At 45.9% G+C, this 20,473-nt stretch overlaps 1 protein-coding gene across 5 annotated transcripts in view; it reads right to left on the bottom strand.

Annotated features, from left to right (window-relative positions):
• Positions 1-20,473, bottom strand: part of AUTS2 (activator of transcription and developmental regulator AUTS2) — a 769,537-nt gene that overhangs the window by 77,065 nt on the left and 671,999 nt on the right. The window lies entirely within an intron of this gene.

Here is a 20,473-nt window from a genome sequence, read left to right as displayed (position 1 = left end):
ATAACCCATTTCCTTTTTCACCAAGCCATCTCCATCCGTGGGAGGTTTTTCCTCCTAATATTGTGTTGCACCTTATCTACAACTGCTGTTCGTATGCAAGTATGCCAGTTCATCTTCCTACCTATTACTAAAAAGCCTTATTTCAGTTTCACACAAAGCCACTGAGCTCCCCCTTTCAGAAACTACAACAGCAAGAAACCAGACTGAGGAAGATAACACTGCAAATGTTGATTTTACAAACATCCTGAGCCCCACAGCAGAAAGCATTAAGTTTAGGCATCTGTGTACAGCTGTGTGTGCACACAGATAACACACACAGACCTACAGCCAAAGCTTCAACTTACACCACCTACACATCCACAAAACCCAACTGTGCATCTTGGACCCAGCTGAGATCGTCTGCTCTTCAAAAACACATTGGGAGAAACGTGCTCAGTGACAAAATACTGCAAACAGGGAGAAAATGCAGCACTTGAGAAAGATTTTAGTCTTCTCCTTAGGAACTGTTTTCTCACTGGATTCAGGAAAAAAAAAATTATTAAAAACACTGCCTATTTGGAAAGCAGGCTGTGGTTTTTTTGTTTAAGGGAAGGGATTTCTCAATTCAAAACCATACAAAAAGCATCAGTCAAGCCAGATGCAGAAGATATCTCGACTGCACTGAAAACTTAGGTGTGAAATTACTGATAAGTGCATCCAGTTCAGACTGCACATCAGAGTGTAGTAATACACTGAAATAAGTTGTTTGCCCTCAAGTTAACAACCTACAGGATTTCTATGATTGATTATTAAAAATAGCTTTATTCTTTTTCATGTTTCTAGACAGATCTTACTAGATTACTGCTGGCTTATGTAGAAGCTGAGCTGGTGTATTTCTTCTTGATTAAATACCTTGTAAACACTGGATTTATTACCCAGTGATGGATTTATTATTCAGTGACGACTGTCTATACATTCATGAAAATATGTGAATAATGCACAAATTGAAGAGATCAAGAGGGCCATGTGCTCTAAAGAGCAGCCCAATATTAGTCCAACAAATTAAGAGATGCTTAATGCTTTCCTAACCTTGCCAGCCTGCTCTCTGATTAAAAAAAAAAAACCCTTCTCCAGCGAACTTCATCTCTTCTTGTCTTTTAAAATGCAGCTTCTCTCAAAAGTCAAAACTCTCTGAACCATTATTTCTGCTTAGAAATAAAACGTAATATTGAAAAAATAAATAAATAAATCAAACTTCTTACAGTTTCAGCTATTTATTTTACTGCTTCAAAACGAAGCAGCATGCAGAAGCTGTGAAATTACTATTTGCTTCATTCTTCCAAGTGTTAAAAAACATTTTTAAAGAAGTTTGCCCCAATGCCAAGAATAAGCCAACAGACTGTTTTCAAGCTACGGCTTTTCAGGTGAATTTTTTTCCTGTGCTATTGCACAAACCGGTCAGGAACACTGTTGTGAAACCTGGCAGTGGCACTTCTCAGACCCAACGTGGTGCACAAAATACATCCTGCCTGAGAACCACTCCGGAGCAAACTGGGAGACGATGAGCAGCACAACACGTAAACAACAACAACAACAACAACAAAAGAAGGGAATAATTCTGCAAGTACAAAGCTCGCCCAAGAGGGAACCTCATTTTGCATTACTGACCACACACTACTGAATGGAACAGCAACTTGAAGAAACCCCATTGCCCGGGTTACCATTAAATTAACCCAAACCCACCGCACCAGCTCGGACCGCGAGGCGGAACTTGGCGCGTTTCATTACTTTAAAACGTGGTTTTAAATAGAAAACAGCAATTCGGCTAATGTATAGCTGATAGAGCAGCGAATACCCTGCCAACAGATAAGATCCTGTATCCATTTCCACGCAACTCTCAGTTTTCTTTCCGCAGTTGGCCACATCACGCACCAGCAGAACAGGAATAAAAAGCCAAATGAGCCTAAAAGCCCCCACAGCGAAGCGCTAAGGCAGGAGGATGCAACACAAAGCCTTTGCAGAGCTGACCTAAAACCCTCCTCGGGATCGACAGGAATCCGTGCAGACAACAAAGTGCCTCTATTTCCACGCGATGTGGCCAAACCTGGATGTTCCAGCAACGGCGAGGAGCTGGGTTATCCCTTTAGACACCAGACAAGCAGAACTCTCGCTTCGTTCCCCACTATCCTGATGGTTTCCAGGTCTGAACTCGAGCAGCTGATGGGAACACAGTTACATCTCGGGAAGCCGCACGGAGCCCGCACGCCCGAGCCCCGGGGTCCGTCTGTCCTGGAGCCCCCCGGGCTGGGAGCTCATCCCAGCTCCAGCAGGAGCCGCTTCCAAACACTTCCCTTCCCTGCACTTCGGCCGTTTTCCCTGATAAACCCTCTTCTTCCCCAGCGCAGCTTAATCCTTTTCAACGTGAAATGAAACAACCCAGAAACCCCTGGGCTAAATAAAAAGGAAAAACACACACACAAAAAAAAACAACACAACCCCCCCCACCACGTCTACAGAGTATTTTCCCTTCACCGAGGAGTGCGCTGTCATTCAATGGATGGATCCCCAAAATACCTCCCGTCCAGACAGCGCGGCTCGGCTCGGCACAGCCCCGCCGCACCAACGCACCGGCCGCTGCGCACCTGCCCGCGGAACACCCCGCGGAACCCCCACCCCGTCCCGGGGGGTCCCAGGATGGGCTGCCCGACACCCCCCCCCGCCCCAAACCCTCCCGCGGTTCCTCGCCCTCCCGCCGCTGCCCCCGCACCAGCGCCGTTACCTGCAGGCGGGGGGACCAGCGCGGCCGCCGGCGCGGGGCTCATGGCGCTGCGGGAGGTGCGGGAGAGTGCGCGGAGGCGCCAGGAAACTCCGATCCAGCGCGGCTCTCAAAGTCCCACAGCCAAAGCCCAACTAATCCTTCGGGGAACAACTCCTCGGGCCGCCCGGCAGGCATCCTTCCCGGGCAGCCGCCTTCCCCCCCCCCCCCCGGCCCCCGCAAGATGGTTCCCTGGGAGGAGAGAGAAAGAGAGGGGTGTGCGTGTGTGCGAGCGGGCGTGGGGAGAGCGGCGGCCGAGGAACGCTAATAAAGCAGCAGCAGGACAAAGAAAACCATGTGCGGCGGCAGCGGCGAGCGGGGGCAGCGGCAGCTGCGGGTCCCGGGGCGGTGCAGCCCCCGCACCTCGCTCCGCGGGTCCGGCTGCGGCGCGTCCCTCTTCCTCCGGCTTTTGGGGATTGATGCGTTTCCTTCTCCTTTCTTCTTCTTCTGCTTTTTGGGTTTAGGTTTTTGGTTGTTTGTTTGTTGTTTGGTTTTTTGATTGGTTTTTTGTTTGTTTGTTTTTTTCGGTGATGATTTTTTGTTTGTTTGTTTAAAAAGTCATGCTCGTCCTCTCCGAGACAAAGCGGGTCCCGCCGGGGGCACCGTCCCTCCCGCCGTCCAGGGGCTCAGCCGCGGCCGCGCTCAGGTGAATTCCATCGGGGAGAGGCAGCGGACCCGGCCCCAGCTCCTCCGGCCCCGCCGACACAACCTCGTCAAGCCCTGTAATCCCCGGGGGGGAAGGGACGGGGGGGCGGCCGCTCCGCTCCGCGCTGCCCGCCGGACCCCGCGCTGCCGCCCGCGCGCTCCGCTCCGCACTGCGCGCAGCTCCCGGAGCCGCTGCCCAGCGCCCGCCCCGCGCCCCGCCCCGCTCCCGGCGGCGATGGGAATGGGGGGAGCGGCGATGGGAATGGGGGGGAGCAGAGGCGGGGATGGGGGGGGGGGAGCAGAGGCGGGGATGGGGGGGGGAGCAGAGGCGGGAGGCGCGTTCCCCGCGCCCCGGCCCGCGGTCCCGCTGCGGGGGGTGCGCGGAACCTCCGCCCGGGCAGGCGGGATGGGGGGGATGGACACGACCCGTTCGAGGCGCCGGACGCTGTTCCCGGAGAGAGCTGCTTGGGAGGAAACAACCCTAAGGATCGCGTTGCGTGTAGCGTTCTTTAACGGGTTTCTATTATTATTATTATTATTTTTAACTGAAAAACAACGCCCCAAACAAAAACCGTGCCCGGCTTCAGCCGCGGGGAGACCTCCCGGCACAACGCTGTCCCTCCCGGAGACACACGGGGTCTGGAGGGGTGTGCGGGGCTGGGGGGAGGGCAAAGTTGCGGAGACTCGCACGACGCCAGCACCAAACGTTCCTGTCGCGGGGCAGAGATTTCTCAGCCCCTGCAGGTTCTCCTTAAGCGCCCGCGCCATCAGCAACAGCCGGACGAGAAACGCACCGCGAGGTTACGATCTCAGTGATTCTTCACCGAGGCCCGGCGGCCGGAGCCAAGTGAAGCTGCTGTGAAGATGAGAGGCAGTCGTGCCCACGGGCACGGCCTCCCCGCACGGCCAGATGTTCCCTGGGAAATGAGTAAGAGGTCGTACAGGTCTTGCCCAGGGCCTGTTTCCAGGATTTCAAATCCTGGAGTTGGTTTCACATCAATCCTGGGCTAGGAGTGCTGATGGAATTGATCTCCAGCGAGCCCCACTCGGATTTGAGCTAAGTCCTCAGCAAGAGGGTTGGCAAACCTGACTCCCCTCAGACTGGAGGAGGTGGCTTCTCCCGAGGAGAAGGCAGGAACAACCTGCCCCAGCCAGGAATGGAAAGCAGGAATGGCTGTGGGTGCCTTGCCCTCAGCAGCATCGGGCGCTGGAAATCCAAGAGGAGCTCAGCAAGACTCGGTCGTGTCCTGGGCCAGCTGGTCCTGGGGAGGGCATGTGGAGGATGTGCAGAGGGTCCCACCCTGCCCCAGTGGGCACGGGGGCTCCAGGCAGGCCTGGGTGGCAGCGAGGGACAGTGACCTGGGTACAGCCACACCAAGGGCTGCAGCTGCAGCAGACACTGAGGCAGGAGAGGGGGAAGAGGGAGAGCACGGGCTGAGCTTCCCACACAACCACAAGTGCTATCTTTGAGGAAAAACTCCCAGGGAAAACCTTCCTACCGGTTACTGATGTAGAACAGGATTTTACTAAAATATTTCTCATTCGTTCCTCATTCCGTCAGCTGTTTGGCCCACTTCAGAGCAGCTTTCCTGCTCAGCATGACATCGTGGCTTCCCCAGGCTTCCTGTCTGAGGTGAAGTTGCACTGACTGCAGGGGCTTCCACTGAGACAACGACACGGGAAGACGCACGACAAGAATGACAACGATAAGGAGGGGACAAACACATCCACAACAGCCCCAAATTCAGCCTGTGACTGCAAACACTACAGTGCCTTCACCGTGTGTCTGAGCAGGAGAGGGAATACTCTGGGAAAACTGTGACAGATTGGCGTCATTAGAACGTGTGAAAATGGTGGCCAGCTTCAGATCCTGGCTATGACAACAGAAACAAAGAGTTCTTCAAAACTGCCCAGGGTAGCAAGGTCATCCTTAGATTGCTACAATGTGTCTGAACATGGACTTTGGCTATAAAATTTCACAGGTTTTTGCAAGTCCTAATAAATACATATTGCAAGAAGCCACCTTGTGCTGTTGGAGAGGTGGTTTCCATCTCCTCTAGAAACCCATCAAGAGATGGGTTCACCTCTGGTTTCTAGAATAAACAGTGAAGAGTGGGCAAAAGCCATCGTGGTCCATCAGCTACTTCATGAGCTCAGCAAAGGAAATGGGTGGCCTGAGTGCAGGATGTAGTCTCCACCAAAAAGAAAGAAAGAAAGGCCTTAAAATGGCCGTGTTCCCTGCACAACAACTGGAGGAGATGGGGATGGCACAGATGGTGAGACTGTAGGTGGACGAGGAATTAGATGCACAATATTAAGGTGTGGCAGCTCATATACTCTCTAAGTGCTTTGGTCAAGATTTTCCACATCTCAGCATGGTAAGAATGAGTCTAATTAAAGCCTAGACTCCTCACAAGACTTTAATTTGATAAATTGAGCCTGGATTAAACTACAGGCTTGTCTGTACTGGATTTTTCCAATGTTAACCACATGCCACACCTGAAATCTCGACATGCAAAAAATCAGAAATGCATTCACCTACTTATCTCCCTAGGGCTGTTAAGGCTTATTGGCAGGGCTGTGGGCCTCATTATGTTCATTATTTGTGCCTTAGAGATAAAGGAGAGGACCTGTGTTTTCCTACTAGAACATTATACATGCACAAAATGTGTTTCATAATTCCGAATAAGTCTGGAGCTTAGGAATTCACCCAAAGCCAAATTAAATCAAAGGGGGAAAAAAACACAACAACAACAACCCACCACTACCTCCTAATGATTTCAATGGCCTTTGGATCAAGCTTCCCCCTCCCCTGACAGCAATACTTGCCTGGGTTTTAGGATATGCCTGGATAGGTTTTTGAAACCTTCTCTCTCTTATCTAGGAGGGACCTTGCCAGAATTTTTTTCCATCAGTCTGTGGTCTCTGTCAGCGTCGACATTTGTTTCTGCCACAACAACAGCCAAATGAAGTGCATTGAACTTGGATCAAAAGTGATTTCAAGATCTTTCAGTCTCCGAAAGAGGTTTTCAGATCCAACCATTTTATAAAGATGACTTAAAGCTGCCTAGACAGCAGGCAGAGAAGCAGACATTTGTTTCCAAGTCACAGAGTAATTCCAAAGAAGAATTACCCATCTCTGGCACAAGGAGGAAATGAATATTGAAATTACAGCAGATTATATTGGATTAAATTATTTATGGCAAACCTCACCTCACCTGGAACGTTCTGCAGCTTTTTCCTGGCAACGTGAAACCTGGATATTCCAATTCTTTGGTACTCTGTGAATGACTGGAAACATTTATGTTTCCATTAAGTTGCTAATCTTTCCAGAAGACACCGCGGTGTCTGAGTTCAGAGCATGATTATGATGCCTTATAAAGTCCTCCCTAATGCTTTGAAAACATACATAATTTTGTCCATTTTTGGATAGAAGATGCGTGTTCTTTTCCCCAAGAAAAGAATTTATGGAACTACCAGCAGAGTTTTATGACTTTGAACAGCTAGCCATGGCATAACGTCCCAACCAGAAAGTACTTCAATGCTTTGAAGAGGTTCAAGAAAAAGACCTGTTCTTGAGAGTAAGCAAAACAATGGCAAAAGCAGCACTGGTTTATGCTGTAGAGAAGCAGCAACAGATATTCAGAAAAAATAAGTTGTAGTGAGGCTGGGTTTTCCCAGGAGGTGAAAAGAGTGCTCCCTTGATGGCCCTTTTGAGCAGAGACAGAGCCCTCATGTGCTCTCTGCTAAGGTGAGGCTGGGGAGAAGGGGACACACAAAGCAATGCAGGCTTTGGAAGCACACAGAGCCACTGGACTGTGGAACATCCCTGGCTAAGTTTTCCACATAGGTAAAGCTTTTCTTTTGACGAAGCAGAAAACTTTTGCCAGAGCATATTAATGACAGTGCAACTTTTTTTTATTATTTTTATTTTTCTGCAGCATTTGCAAAACTAAACCACTTTGTAATCCCTTCTTTTATGCAGAACAGATTGCAGTTTTAAGCAGAGGCCCATAAACTGCAGGTTCAAAGAAACCTGAAACTGAATTAGCATAAAAGCTGGAATTCTCATTTAGAGGAACAGCAAGGCAACAGCTCTGCAGGCAGTTTTATGATTTTGGTTTCAAATGGAAACAAAGATAAAAAGGGGGGCTCAGGGAACAATAGGGCTGCTCTCTCTTCCCTATCCCTACAGGCCTGGATCTATACAATATACATTAAAAAGTGGTCTCCACTGCTCCCGAGGACAGAATTTAGGCTGGTTTTGCAGGCCTAGAAGAGGTTGGATAATTTCCTGAACCCATGCAGTGTACCACAGAGAAGTCTTCACCGCCCTTCAAGTCTCAAGCCATTTCTCCCCCCAGCTTCTCCAAGAAGTCTTTGAGGTGGCCACCACAGTTCTCTTTCCTTCCCTTTACCGATGATGAAGAGCAAGAATCCCCAGATCAACTCCTGGCTATAACTTTTCAATCAGAAAAGATGTGCATTTTCTCTCTTCCTCTGGATACCTTCCTGGGGTTTGAATTTTGAGTTACTAAATCTGTGATGGGATGTGAGCTAGCTGGGTTTAGCTCCTAGAGGCCTTGCTGGGCCGTGGGGTTCTACCTACACTAGCCTAACTGGGATCATATGTAAGAACCTATCACGGAGTAAGAAGAGAAAATATAAATGCTTCCCCATCCACTAGGACTCCTGTGAGCACACTCCATAAATGCACCACTCTTCAGCTGTGGCCATTATCTTCCCCTAATTTCTGCCTACTAGCGGGTTCTGCAACTGAAGTATTTCAAATTAATTTGTCTGTCAATATCTGGGTACTGAATCAACTAATAAGAGAGAAGTATTTTTCATTCCCTTCTTCTGAGTCAGAAGAAGAGACTTTCTTATCACTGAATAAAGCATCCATTACTGGGTGCTGTAATCCCGTTCTGTCTTTCAGGTCACTTTTAGCCCAGAAAATGCTGAATCAGCACCATAAACCAATCAAGTAATTTCTTTCATTTCCTAACATTCAAGCAAAATAATGAAAATCACATCTCATGTGATGAGGAGAATATATGACAGAAATCTATTCTTCCAATGATCATTTTAGAAGAGGTAGGTAGGCCAAGTAAAGAAGCAGTTTTGTAAAAACATGCAGCTAATGTGGTCTCTTTTGCTGAACAGATACATTCCTTTTTTGACTGTCATCTCATATTTAGATAGTACATGATGAACAATAAATCTGTACGTTTAGCCAGCTTCTAAACACTGCAAAGACATTAACTTGGCAAAAGGATGACTGTTACTTTGATGAATGAAATATTCACCTAAAATATTCATGTTCAATAGGGTAATACCCAATTGCTGACCAAAAAAAGCCACCCCACTGTAGATTTAAATAGCTGAGATGTATATGAGAGAAAGCGCGTAACATACATAAGAGGAGTTATTATGGTCCTGTTAGGAGAACCAACAAATGAAAAAAAAGCTTGATAAATATTTTCCATAACAAAACACAATTGGTTTCAGTGGGATCCAGCTCTGGTTCTCATTAGTTATCCTTCACTTGTCAGACAAGTTCCACATTTCACTGCAGCCCGCTGAGTATTCTTTATAGTTCGCTGGGAAAGGGGCTGCGCGTTTAGCGCGTTCCCTTTATGTGTGTGTTTTCACAGGTCCTTCTTTAAAACACATTGTACATGCTTTTGCTTCTTTCCCTTAGGATAGTGGGTTTCCACATCCAAGAAGAGTTTAAAAGCAGGTAACAAGTCATCACTTTTGAAGCTGCAGAGCAACTGAAGAGGTGCAATAGCCCCAGCAGCCATTATCAGGGCCTGCCAGGGTGCCGCGGTATCAAGTTCTATGATAAAGCACTCAGCTGACACCAGAAAAATAATCATCCTCTCTCTCCTGCACCACCCCCTTTTTCACAAGGAGGCTTTTTACACTCATTAAATGCAACCTTATCTCTGAAAGACTGCAATCCTCAGCAAATGACAAGTGTGCCTAATCTCATTTTCTGACAAGCGATTCTGACAGCACCTTCCTTTTGATTTCTAAGACACGTTGCTAGACATATATTAATCTGTCAGTCATCGCCCCTAGGAAGGATGGAAAAAAAAGAGGAGAGACAGATGAACATTTGTGAATGTGAAGGGAACAAGGCAAGAGAGGACTAAGGGTCCTTTTCTGGCTATTTTAAGAGACGCAACCGTGTTTCTCCGCCCACCCCAATGTGGCACCCAAGCCACGTCTGTGCAGGGGAGCAGCAGACCTACCTGTCTACAGAAGTGGACTAGGTGAGCTTCTGAAGTCCCTTCCAACCCCTAAACATTTGGTGGTTCTGTGATTCTGCTCCCCTAGGAGCTAAAAGGCAAAGCTCCCCGAGTCCCACACACCTTGGGCTTACAACTCAGACCCACACCACAGACCAAATGACAAGTGTTATGGTTGGACTCAATGATCTTAAAGGTCTTTTCCAACCAGAACTATTCTGTGACTCTGTGACCAGCAGCCACCTGTGGGTGTATTTTCAGGTTTTCCTTGGTGTGGAAGGCAGCAAGACTCTCATCTCACTGCTCTTCGCCTCAGTTTTCACCACTGGATATAAAAGCATTGCATAAAATCCAAGTGTTATTGTTACCACGGTGCAGATTTTACTTACAGACGTGGGACTTCCCAGCATTGGTACTATAAAACCCTCAACCTTAATTCCAAATTTACAGATTATGAAGTGTTCTGCAATAACCCTTTTTTTTGAAGCAAGAAATGCTTTGTCGTTGCAGTCAACGTGAGCTCCACTCAGCTTTGGTAACCAGCAGGTAGAGGCAAAGACAGGTTTGATAAAAGCATCAAGATTGAAAGCATCAAATTATTGTCAGATCTTCTGCACTAAACGTTCCAAGTGCTCTAGAGGGGAAGAGTTCAGTGTGACACACTAGGCTGGCAAGGCCCAAACTGGAAGAGACTCATGGAGGCTGAGTCAAGTTGCAGTTGGAGGCTACAAAAAGGCAGGATTTCCAAGAACTCCTGGCTATAATTCAAGAAGATGGATTTCAAAAGTGAGAGACCTACAGGGCCTTGACAGTAAGGGGTAAATTGGTGCAACTCATGTGGCATTTGCCAGTCAGCAAATGTGCAAAATATGGGCACTTTATGCATGAGGTATCATACACATTCGTGGGCACAGGGATGTGAGGTGGGAGAAGATAGGCTGGTATGGAGCTACAAAGCTGCCAAGGGGTGTAAAATAAGTGAGATTCTGCAAACGGGACCCAAAGGAGGGAAGACAATTAAATGAGGTGGGAGGGAGTGTTCTTTATCTTACCCAGGCCTATTAGTTATGTTCCTCATAAACACGCCTTCTCCCTCTTAGCATGTGAGTCATATTAATATTCCTACCCACCAAATGCTAAATTAGAGTAAATTACAGAGATTTACCATCTAACATTCACTTGCTGGCCAGTTTGCACTTGCAGAGAGCCTCCCCAGCTGGCAGCACTTCCTTCTGCCTGGGGATGTCCCAGCTTGGCCACGTTGGGTAGCCTCAACTAAGAGCTACTCACTGCCTGCTTTCCCTTCCACTGTATAATATTAAACTACAGAAGAAACTTTACTGTTCATAATGGGATAAGAAAAAAAATAAATTCAAATGAAAGCAAAGTACAAAGCAGCTCAAATTCAATGCTTTAAAGTGATGCCATTTTCATAGTAATAGAGTCATTAAGTAGTTGTTTGATGGTGCAAAAAGTAGGCCAAGATCTTTGCTAATACGTTTTATTAATCAATACCTGCACTAGAAGATGGGAACAATTAAAGTTTTCCTCCTCACTCAGACAAAGCAGCATAAAGCTTGTGATGTACTTAAGGAGCCCGCCACTCAGTGGGAAGATGAAAAGACTTCTTTAGTTTTACTTAAGAGCTGAAATGCTGTTAATACTTGAAGTGTTTAGGATCTGGTTCTCAGAAAGACAGTACATAAGCAGTGGCAGGAAAGCTGCCTGCAGAGTCCTCCCCTTCCTCACGTTTCCACACTGATGTCACCACAACTGGAAAACTCACAAATACATTCTGGAGTTCACTGGGCCTGAAAATAACACTGGAGATACTTCCTTTGCTGTGCAGAACTCTTTAATAAACAAGCCTCACAGACACACACATCTGCTGCTGATGTGCCTTATAAGGATACATGTAAACCTGACACTTGCATAGTTTACAGTTATGCTGGCTTTTTTATTAAAAAAAGACAAAAAGAGGAAAAAAAAAAAAAAGCATTTTCTAGTTGCATCTGAGCTTCAGGATGTAGAAAAAAGATACAGAAAAAGTCTCTTTGTAAGGGGAAAAATGATGGGGGAAAACCAGGCAGGTCACTCTGACTTCTCATCTCACAACAGGGGTTGCTGATACAGGTATCAAATTATGAGAAAACTGCCTAAATCTGCACAAACGTCAGCCCTCCTTGGGAGACTCCAGCTCTGTCCCTGCAGCAGGGACACCATCACCTGAGGGACAATACTTTTCACTCTTCTGCCCCTTGGCACCTCCAGAAACACACCTTGGCCATTATCCTGGTGGGCAATGGGCCACTGGTGTCGGCACATCTGTCCTGCGCTGACCAACTCAAGTGTTTGGGGTCCAGGAAAACCTTTTGATGGGGGTCTCATGGCACAAGGTACAGCACAACCACGTGGGAAGAGAGACTCCTGAGATCCCAACAGGCAGGAGGATGAACAGGAGACAAAGGATATGTATTTCCCCCTCCTCAGGTGAGGAACACCAAATGAGACAAATGCAGGTAGCCCCAAAAAGTGAACACTGCCCAGTTTCATCTACTATTTGATCCTGTGGTGAGAACAACCTCATCCAGGACCTCACAGCCATCTGCTATGGAATGAAAGGGTCCATCACACACAGGCACTGACTTTTTAGCATGAAAGAAAGCACAGGCACAATGTTGTGTTTAAAACAGGTTTTCATACGATCATTAAGATGAATATAAATGCAAATAACCTTTTAATTTGTATAATGAGAACTATTCAAACTGATGTTGCAGCCAAAAGAGAAAATTTCTCCCTGGTAATAATTCTGGAAACACTGGAGATTGATTCATGTCAGAAGGTTGACCTCTTGTTGTAAATTTGCTGCCTAGTTTCACTCAGTATCAGGCCTAACAGGCACCTTGCTGTTTCTAACCCACTTGTCAGAATGACACGAGCCTCACTAATACTTTCTTCAAGGCTCCCAGTTGTTCTTCTCTGCATCTTAAGCTGGGATGGTGTTGCTCAAAGCTCTGCAGAGGGTCGTGGTACTCACAACAAAAAGGTCAACAAGAAAAGAAGCAGATGGATTCTGCTCTAGTCCAGTCCACACATCCAAATCTCCCAACAAGTCCTGATTCAGAGTCCTCTGAAAATAAAATCCTTCTAACACAAGAAACAATTTTTACTAGCTCTCAAAGCACTATTTTCCTTTCATTTAAGATTCCAACAAAACCTGACTTCTTTGTCTCTCAAGCTGCCTTGATCTCCTTCACTTTTAGCTGTCACTTAAAGTCAATTGGCTGCACCTCTCTGCTTGATAAAGACATGCCAAATGTTCTGATGTATCTTTAATGAGGAGGTAGATAAGACATACTCCAACAAGGTGCTGAACACTTTGACCCTAAGCTAGCAAAGAACTTAAATATCTGCTTAACTTTTAGCAAAAAGAAGTCTTTTTGAAGCTAACAGGGCTCTTCTGGCATTCAGACTTGAGCACTATTTTCTAAATTTCACTGGATTAGGGAGAGAGCCCTTGGCAAGGTTTAACCCCAGTTACTGAGAGCAAAAAAAGTTAGAAATACACAGCTAACTAGTGAGAGCCAGGACTGCAGTGTCTCAAGAGAAATGATGGAAAGTCCCTCTATATTAATTAATGTGTCAGTGGTGTTGCATGTAATACTGTGTGTATTGTTATTGTGTTTGAGGGAGTAAGCAGGTTTATTTTTGATTGTAATGTAATGTTTCATAAATGTGATGAAACACCTGAATGACCTGCACGGATGAATGCTTGGCATGTTCTTCAAAATAAATGTCTACATTTACAAGAAGAAAGGGACAAACACAAAATACTACAAATAAAAATTAATGATAGGAAGGTCACAGAGAGGAAGCTGAAAGAGCAAAATTGATACCAAAGCTGAGCTATTGTTCCTGAGATTCAGTTAATCAGTTGATCTATATCCAGTCCGGATTATTCCAGGCATTACTGGAGGAGGTGTGCTTGGAGAATCTAATATAATATATGAGAGTCATGATGAAACCTTAACCTGTTTTGATAATACAGCTACACGTTCTGCTCCACACACACCTCTAAAGAAAGGCTGCCAGATCTTATCACTGTTAGTTATTAATCTATTTGTCCCTATAAAATCTTTTCTCTGTTTCCCCCCTTTTTTAGTAATTCCCTTTTTCTAAAGAGGAACTGATTTAATGTAGGCAAAAAGCTGCAGCATATCAAAATGTGAATGGCAAAATGGGTAAGGAGATAATGTTTGTTTAACTGGGATGGAAGAGTTATTTTAGAAAGATTTTATAACACTTAAAAAGCACTGAGTACTATTTTATGCCTCTACCTAAGGAATGAAAGTCATAGTTATGAGTCCAGCTGTACATATTTCAATAGCAAAGCAAGATTCTAACAGATACATAAAAAATTCTTTAAAAAAATAGCTGAAGTAGATTTTTTCATGAGCAAAACAGTGGCAACCCGAATTTTCATCTAATTCTCAGCATTTCAGTGGAGCATTTTGCTCATCTGTAAAATGCTACAGAAAACAGAGCATAAATCATTCCAGCTCAGCCCCGTGTCACCTCCATTCTAGCAACAAGGAGGGAGGAGGCTGCCCCAGGGCTCTGCAGGACAGCACCAGGCTGGGGCTGGAAGCTGCTCCCAGCACCAGGGCCAGATCCAGGGCTCTCTACATGAGTGCTTCCACGTTTTTTGCAAAATGTATAGAATGTGTATGATGGCTGGGGTTTGGGGCTATTTATTGAAGACGTTTTAGCTGGTTTGTAAATTGCTACTATGCAAACAACAACAACAAAAAACAAGATCCTCATCATTACCAAGTTGAGCTTTGCAGTCTATAGAACATTACACATAATATGATAATTAAGTCTTTCTACTTAGCAGCGTGTTGCAACATTATGGCATGAGCCTCTTTATATCACCCAGGACGTATGCAGAGGAGAAGACTATAAAAAGCTGCATGAGCTGGGTTTATTTTAAGAGGTCTTCAGACCAAAAGCCTCATCTTTGCCTTGGGCCTGGCAGGAAAGCTTGCAAGAAGGCACCTGGGCTCCCTATTAAAATACTGTTAGCACAGATGAGAGTTTTCGTCTTCTTTTTAGTTCAAACAGTCGTCTGGGAGAGACAAAGAAACAAAGTGCTTGGGTCAGTGGAAATTTCTGACAAAGGCTTTTCTTGCCAGCACACACAGGGACAACCCCACCAACTGTGTCAGGTTTTTTTTACCCCCCGAATAACAAGGCAAAGGTCCTGATTAAAGGCCCTCCTGTGGGGGGGGGAGACACACAAAAGATGGCCCAGGACTTCAAAGTCAACACACTGCTGGACAGCAGGGAGGTCCCTTTTTTCCCCTTCTCTCCTTTTAACTTCAGCTCCTGCTGCCTGTGGAGGGGCTTCTAATTGCATTTCACAGAGCCTGAACAAAACATGGTCTTGTCTTCCACACAGCAGTCACCCTGGAGGATGTGAGGTTCCAGAGCAGGAACAAAAAACAGTTTATCATGTCAGCAAGCTGGGTAGAGGTAATTGTGAAGCTTTTTCAAGATTATTTGCAAAAATTTGCCGAATTCCTAAATGTGAATAAACAGCATTAGGTTTTCCTAGAAGTGGTGTAGCCAGCTCCCTGTTCATCACTTTGAACACGGGGCATCTGCAAACCCATCCTGTGCAAACAGGCCAGGGTTTGATCTGATACGTGGCACTAGGGGAAAGCTGGACACAATTGGAGGTGGTTGCCTTGACCAGCAGGGTGAATATCTCCTTTTGTCCTGGAGAAAAGGAACCTCTGCTCACTGACCCAGGTCTGGACATGGAGACGGGTTCCTGGCAAATTGTAAACTTGATCAAATGACACCCAGGATGATCTCAGCTGCCTACTTAAAATTCTCCCTAGGCTATGGATCCAGGCTATGGATCCATCAAAAGAAAAGGCTTGGCCAGAGCCTGATAGACTTGCTGGAAGTACAGGAGAGTGGTTTGAAGGGATGTGGAATGGGAAGAAAGCCTCGTGCCAGATGTAACACAGGCAATTCCATGCCACTGCAGACATGGGGCATGTTTCCCATCAAACACAGCAGCATGCTGGAAGCCAGCAGAGTTAGTGCTTGGCCATCTTACCTTCCATTTTTAATGACAAAAAAAGGTCTGCATCAGTATGCATGAACAAAACACTATCTCATCCAAAAATAAAACAAGTAAATAAAGTACTATTCCTTTAACATTTGACAGTCTCTCTTTTCCGCTTCCCTAATGAGATTTGCTTTCTCATTCTTTTTCTTTTTGCATTCAAATTTCAATCTGCAAGAAATTTTCCACATTACAGGATGAGCCAGCTATCTGTTTTCCCACATTGCACAACAGCAGAACGAACACAATACATAAAAATCCCAACAAGTAGAGTTTATCCCGTGTTCCCTCTGCCCATGGTAGACAATGAAACCCAACACTACCGAGCCCTGAGCTTTCTCTCTGGAAGAGAATTAGGCCTGGAATGAGGTTAGTTAGTCACTGTTGATTCACCACGCATTTGAGATTTGGATTAACAAACCATTCATCCCTGATTCCTTGTATATAGGCCCATGTTTCTACCAGGAGCAGAGTTTTTATTTACTAACTGACAATAGTAGAAAGCCTCATATTCACATCCGTATTATAATAAATGCATTATAAATGAGTAAGTAGGAAACAGTAAGGAAATGATGTTTTACTTTTAAATGCTAATTATGGAGCCCTGGTGCAGTTAATGTGTAGGGTGTTCTGTCAATTTTTAATGTTTATGCCAAGTGTAGTCTTCAATTTAACATGAGCTTTTAATCCTTTGAGTACTAAATTGCCTTTTAATGCTTGCAGCACAACATTGTGTTTGCACAAAGTCAGGACTGAAAAATGAATTTACTACAAGATACGTGCATGTATGGAGGGGGGAGGAAGTACAAAGGACATGATTTTTTTTTTTTAAATGATGTTGTTGGAACTGTACAAGAGGAACTGCTTTCAGGATACCTGGCAATTGTTTGCAATGGCAAGAGGCTGCTGTTGATTTAGCATCTCTGCTGAAGAATTTTCAGACAGAGCTCTTTCAGACTCAGTTTATTCAAAAGCTACACCAAAACTTCATGGTTCACACCAACAATGGAAACTTGGGGAAGAATATGGTGAAAGGAATTGCTATAAAGAGGTACCTGCATGTTCAGTATGACAAAGTACCTACAAAGAGAGAGAGTTTTCCAGATGACAGTACTTCAATGCAAATAATAATGCTGTTCTAGAAAGGATACATTGCATCATCACTTTCTGGGTTGCTTGGTTTGGTTTTGTCTTTTCAGCTGTATGCAAGAGGCACGGGGTAGTTCCTAGTTCTCAGCCTGCTGCAGTTAGTAATGGGGCCGTGGCACAAGACCCCTTGGGCTGAAGATGCTTTCACCCGGCCTGACACAACTCTGCTTTCCAGTCTCCCCTTCAGTCAACCTGTGCACAATCAGACTCAGAAAAACAGCTCAGGAGGCCACACAGATGATACAACTTCTCAGTGAACAAGACAGCCACAGACAACCCCTGCACACTGCCAGGGTTTCTCTGCCAGGGCACAGTGTCCTCGCTGGCTGGCAGGGTTTGACCAAGGGGACATACCAGCTCCTGTCCCCTGTGCCTCGCACCTTCCCCTGCTCACACACACACCGGGATGTAGGGGAGTTAAAGCAGCTTGTGAGGCTAATCCCTATTTATCTCCTTGGTGAACAGACTTTTTAAAATGACACTGTTCACATGCTTAGAGCTCCAAATTTGACTTCCTTTGACAGCAGCCATCTCAGGAATCCCAATGAGGTTTATTTTTGGCAGTTGAACCTTCACAGAGTAAGCTTTGCTGCACGTGTGGGTTTTGGTGCACCAATGCAGTTCTGCAGGAGTGAAAGTGGGGACCTGAGGATTCCTGTACATCCTGATACTGGATCCTCAGCTTTGCTCCCTGGTTAGACCCACAGGGCAAATTCTAATAAATTAAAACCTCTCTTTCCTTTCTCTCTCCCTCCCCACCTCCACTACCCATAAGATTTTTAGGAGATACTGCAGGTATGTGAAAACACCTTCCTTTGCCCTTGTTCTAGCAACCCCCGTGCAGTCCATACTGTCCACTCCAGTAATTTGGTTTTTTGGGAGGAACCATCTGTTGGCTTTTCTGTGATTAGCCACTAACAGGGAACAAGTCACAGGGAAGAACCAGCAATATAAACACGGTGAATTGCTTTACAATTAAATAACCTGGCTTTTTAAAGAGCTGACAAACTAAACAGCCACAGGTAGACAGGTAACTTTTACACATCACTTTTTGAAAAACTGCAGCTGAAATTAACCTACAAGCCTCATGCTAAAAACACATATGTTGAACTTAGGCACAGAAAAAGTCTTGCCACGGAAAATCGGCACAACATTTTGCGTTAAGCACCCAGAGAACTGCTCGTGGAACTGAAAGCCAAATTAAAACAGACTGAGGGTGAGATGAGATGCACAGCCATGTGAAGGCTGGGCCTCCAGCTGGCTTCACCTCACACCTACCCAAAACCTCCCAAGTCCAACCAAAACGTCCCCCAAGATGTCATGGAAGTCGGGAGACGCCCCTGAAGGCTGGAGGAAGGGTCATGTCACCCCCTTCTATAAGAAGGGTTCAAAGGAGGACCCAGGTAATTATAGACCCATTTTTAAGAAAAGTTCAACAACTTCCAGCAGGCTAAAGTGGAGATGTAGTTGGTTTTGGCCTGTGCCTTCAGGTCTGTGTCTGTAGGCATGTGTGTATACGTGAATATCATTATAAACCTTTATATGTATTTTATACACGTCAAATGCATCACACTTGGGTGGAAAAGCAACATTAAATGCCAGATAAAACTCTTCTGAGCAGATGCAACATGTCTGCAGATTTGGAATTACACTGGAATTTTGCAGAACACCAGACAGCTCTTTAATAGGTCCTGTTTGGACAAGCAGATGAAAGAAGGGATTCAGTTTACCTGCATCTGCCAAACTGAGCTTGGAGGAATAAACACTCAGCAAGAAACTCTGATTCTTTGTGCACCTGCCTAGGGCAAAAGCACCAAAGCACTAGCTTTACTCCAGGGCTTTGGAATACATCTTGCTTTTGACCAGGCTACAGATACAGCAGCTCTAAATTGCTGGCTGGCTCTCCCTGGAGAGCACGAGCAACCTGGCTCGTGGCAGCATCCAAGCACTTGTGCTCTTGAATTCACGGGAAACAGACAAAGCTCAGCACCTCCCAAGAGCTGAAGAAACCAGGCCAAAGTCACTCAAAGAACAGCAATTTAAGTATCAGACAGATAAGGCAATGCCTCATAATTAAAATGTGTAACTAATGACTATGGGGCTGTAGTCTTTCTGACGTCCTCCTGAAGCCCAAATGAAATAAAATCTAATTAGCAATCATTCACCCAATATCTTATATACTGTTGATGTCAGACGATTATAAATGCTTTGGTGGTGCTAGGATTCCCATCTCAAGGTGTCCAGGACACTGTGAGATCAACCCTGCATCCATGGCAAGGGTAGAGGAGCCCAATGCCACCTACTCCTGGACTCACCAGCAGCATTAACGAGGCCTTGTTGCTTGCCACAAACTCCTGGCTGCCAAAGTCAGCTGTGGAGTTAAAAGAAACGTTTGCACTGTGGGAAGTATCCATGAAGCCAGATTCCTCTCCCTAAGCCAGATTTCAGAGAATACAGTGTCCCTATCGTATTGCCCTGGCATGTTCTGTGGCTGGCAAGCCCTGGTCTCCCTCCACTCCCTTTCCAACTGCTTTAAATGTCCAAGTCTCTGAGTTTAGGTTTCTCTGCCATTCATCTCTATAGCACAGCAGACAAGGGTGAGCCTTAAAAAATAATTAAAGTGTTGACTTTAACCTTATATAAAGTATTTGTGCCACGTGGCCTCATGTTTAACTGGCCACATTATGCAGTAGTGAAGGTTACTCGGCCTTGCAGCAGGTTTTAACCTCAGATGGCACAACTACTGTTTTACAAGAGCTTTTCAATGTCACATCAATTCCCAGAACACACCCGCACAGATGATAACACATCTCTGCCCAACAGGCTGGTCTTCCCCCTCAGAGAGCACAGGGCAGGTGCAGAAGGCCCCAGACAACCTGTGCTGAGCTGGAATGTGGCTCCAGCACTCCAGGGGCACCAGTGGAAGGGTCTGGCATTTTGCTTCACACACCACCAGCTCAGGGTCAGCATTCCCAGACAAGCTGGCTATGGTCTGGCATCCCTTGATGCCTTTGTGCTGTTCACTTCCCAGTGCTGTGGGGTCAAGGAGTCATGGAGGGCTGGACAACCTGCCTGGTAACTGCACACACAGGTTAAGGTGCACTGTGTTACAGAATCATAGAACTGACACAGTTGGAAAAGACTTCTAAGATCACCTAGTCTCATCATCCACCGAGGGAGAGGAACAACACAACCCAAGCAAACAACCAAAGAAACCCAGCAAAACAAACCAACCAACAACCACAACCACCCAGCCCATAAAACCAACAACACACAAACCACAAAACCCCCCCCATGCCCACTAGAGCGTGTCCTGAAGTGCCACTTCTACACATCTCTTTCATAGCTCCAGGGATGGCAACTCCACCACCCCCCTGGGCAGCCTGTTCCAGTGCCTGACCACGCTGTCAGTAAAGAAATTCTTCCTAATATCCAATCTAAACCTCCCCTGGTGCAACTTCAGGCTATTTCCTCTAGTCCTGTCTTTAT

This window comes from Apus apus, chromosome 18 (genome assembly GCF_020740795.1).
Source record: "Apus apus isolate bApuApu2 chromosome 18, bApuApu2.pri.cur, whole genome shotgun sequence".
In the NCBI taxonomy this organism is placed as follows: Eukaryota; Metazoa; Chordata; class Aves; order Apodiformes; family Apodidae; genus Apus; species Apus apus.
The sequence above is the reverse complement of the archived record's forward strand: the minus strand, read 5'-3'. Positions and strand labels throughout refer to the sequence as shown.